Source organism: Miscanthus floridulus, chromosome 19 (assembly GCF_019320115.1).
Source record: "Miscanthus floridulus cultivar M001 chromosome 19, ASM1932011v1, whole genome shotgun sequence".
Classification (NCBI taxonomy): Eukaryota; Viridiplantae; Streptophyta; class Magnoliopsida; order Poales; family Poaceae; genus Miscanthus; species Miscanthus floridulus.
Genome location: NC_089598.1, coordinates 13,596,892 through 13,599,535, shown reverse-complemented (window position 1 = coordinate 13,599,535; position 2,644 = coordinate 13,596,892). Strand labels below are relative to the sequence as shown.

Below are 2,644 nucleotides of genomic sequence, written 5' to 3'. Positions count from 1 at the left end.
ATATTTGTGAGAAGTAGTTCAAGTCGAACCAGGGGCAAGAATGATAATCTACCCTCAAACTCCTCTTTTTTGGAGCTAGGGACATCCTCCCAACCAAACACCTCCATCAGACAGCTCCAACTCCACCCAGAGCTGGCTTCACCTAAAGTTCTAGAGTGGAGCAGCTCCACCCAGAGTTGAAGTCATGCCAAACAGAGCCATACTTGTGCCGGGCCACCACCGCACCGTGCGCACCTCGCTCGCTCCTACGTCCAGGTGCCGCACGCCGCCCGTCCGCTCACTGGTCGGGGAGGGCTCAGAAACCTTCCATCCCATACATACATCTCTGAGCCCTTTCCCGTGGTGAGGCGCCGAACAACCGAGCCGGCCGGCCGGCGTCCACACACACACAATGTCGATGGCGGCCCTAATAAGGAGCCGCCCCCTGTCCGTTCTCTTCTACGTTGTCCTTGCCGCGGTTGCAGCCGCGGCGCAGGCATCCAATAATAATAACGTCACCTCCGACGAGGAGTACTGGGTGGAGCGCGCCGAGGTGGCGTGCTCACGCAACGGCGCCGCCTACGTCAGCGACCCCGTGGCCGCCACGATCCGCTTCAACGTGGACGTGCTGAGGGTGACGACGCGGCGTGCCCTGGCGAGGTACAACGGCCCGTGCATGGCGACGAACCCCATCGACCGGTGATGGCGCTGCCGCGCCGACTGGGAGGCGGACCGGAAGCGCCTGGCGCAGTGCGCGCGCGGGTTCGGGCACAAGACCGTCGGCGGCGTGGCCGGGAAGCTGTACGTGGTGACGGACCGGAGCGACGACGAGATGATCATCCCGCGGAAGGGCACGCTGCGGCCCGCCGTGATCCAGGAATGTGGATCGTGTTCGCGCGCGACATGGTGATCCGGCTGCGGCAGGAGCTGATCGTGACCAGCAACAAGACCATCGACGGGCGCGGTGCGCAGGTGCACATCGTGTTCGCGCAGATCACGCTGCAGAACGTGCACGACGTGATCCTCCACAACCTCCACATCCACGACGCCAAGGCGCACTCGGGCGGCATGATCCGCGACTCCAAGCGCCACTACGGCCTGCGCACGCGGAGCGACGGCGACGGCATCTCCGTGCTCTCGTCCAGCAACGTGTGGATCGACCACGTGTCCATGTCGTCCTGCGCCGACGGGCTCATCGACGTCGTGAACGGGTCGACGGCCATCGATCACCGTGTCCAACAGCCACTTCACGCGCCACGACCACGTGATGCTGTTCGGCGCCAGCAACGACAACCCGCAGGACGAGGTGATGCAGATCACCGTGGCGTTCAACCACTTCGGCAGGGTGCTGGTGCAGCGGATGCCGCGGTGCCACTACGGCTTCTTTCACGTGGTGAACAACGACTACACGCACTGGCTCATGTACGCCATCGGCGGGAACAAGAACCCCACCATCATCAGCCAGGGGAACCGCTTCATCGCCCCCGACGACCCCAACGCCAAGGAGGTGACCAAGCGGGAGTACACGCCGTACAAGGACTACAAGGAGTGGGTGTGGAAGTCGCAGGGCGACGTCATGATGAACGGCGCCTTCTTCAACGAGTCCGGCGGCCAGAACGAGCGCAAGTACGACAAGTTCGACTTCATCCCGGCCAAGCACGGCCGCTACGTCGGCCAGCTCACGCGCTTCGCCGGACCACTCAAGTGCATCGTCGGCCAACCGTGCTAGCCGGCGCATGCACGCGTCCGGCCTTGTTCGAACACGTTTGTTGTTTGTGCTGTCGGATCGAGGGCGGCACAGAAGAGAAACCAAACCATACTCCTTCCTATATAGGATATGCATTGCCGCATTGGATGGGCAGGCATATGTGTGTGTGTATATTTGCTGTTTCTGGCAAGCAATTATTAATGCAAAGGATGTAATGCGTGCAAGTTAATACCACTACTGCTATATATCAACTCAGACGGGGCAATGCAAAGTTGTGCAGCACGACCATGTGTGTGTACATTTTGGTACATCCATTGGTACATTTTGGTGCTAATCTCGTGCATGTGTGTGTGTAATTACAATTGATTGAATCATCCCTGAGTACAGATGATCTGCTTCAGCTCGTCCATCAGGGAAAAACGCAAACTAGCTATATGCCTCCAAATAGCAAACTCTTCAACATCTTATATGATGATGAGACTGAACTGAACTTCATCCTGCGTTGACTGAAATAACAAGTCTACATAACCACCTTAAGTATTGAGGTTCTTCTGCTTACAACCCTCCTAAACTACAAAAGTAGGCCTGCATATCCCCTTCGATAATGCTGGGAAGCGGACGGAGCATTGGTGGGCCACGACGGCAGCCCAACAACCCCCTCCTATCCGCTCGTCCATTTCTCAAAAAAAAAAAATCTGCTCGTACACTCGCTCCTATCCGCTTGTCTAGTCGCTCCTATCCTGTTGTTTGCCGCCTCCGAGGCGCAGCGCTCGGCTGCCAGGCATGGCGAGTGGCCGCCTCCAAGTCACGGCGCTCGGCTTCCTCTCTTAGTTGTGCGGTCGCTGCCTCCCTGCCACGTCGCGTGGCTGATGCCTCTCTACTGCGCCGCGCACTCACCACCGCCAGCCCACCCCTTACAAGCGCCGCCGGGCCGCTGCCTCCGATGACCTCCACACG

The 2,644-nt window shown here is 59.1% G+C and overlaps 1 pseudogene; it reads left to right on the top strand.

Moving 5' to 3' along the window:
• Positions 1 to 391: 391 nt before the first annotated feature.
• On the top strand, positions 392 to 1,764 carry LOC136528970 (pectate lyase-like; annotated as a pseudogene).
• Positions 1,765 to 2,644: the final 880 nt, after the last annotated feature.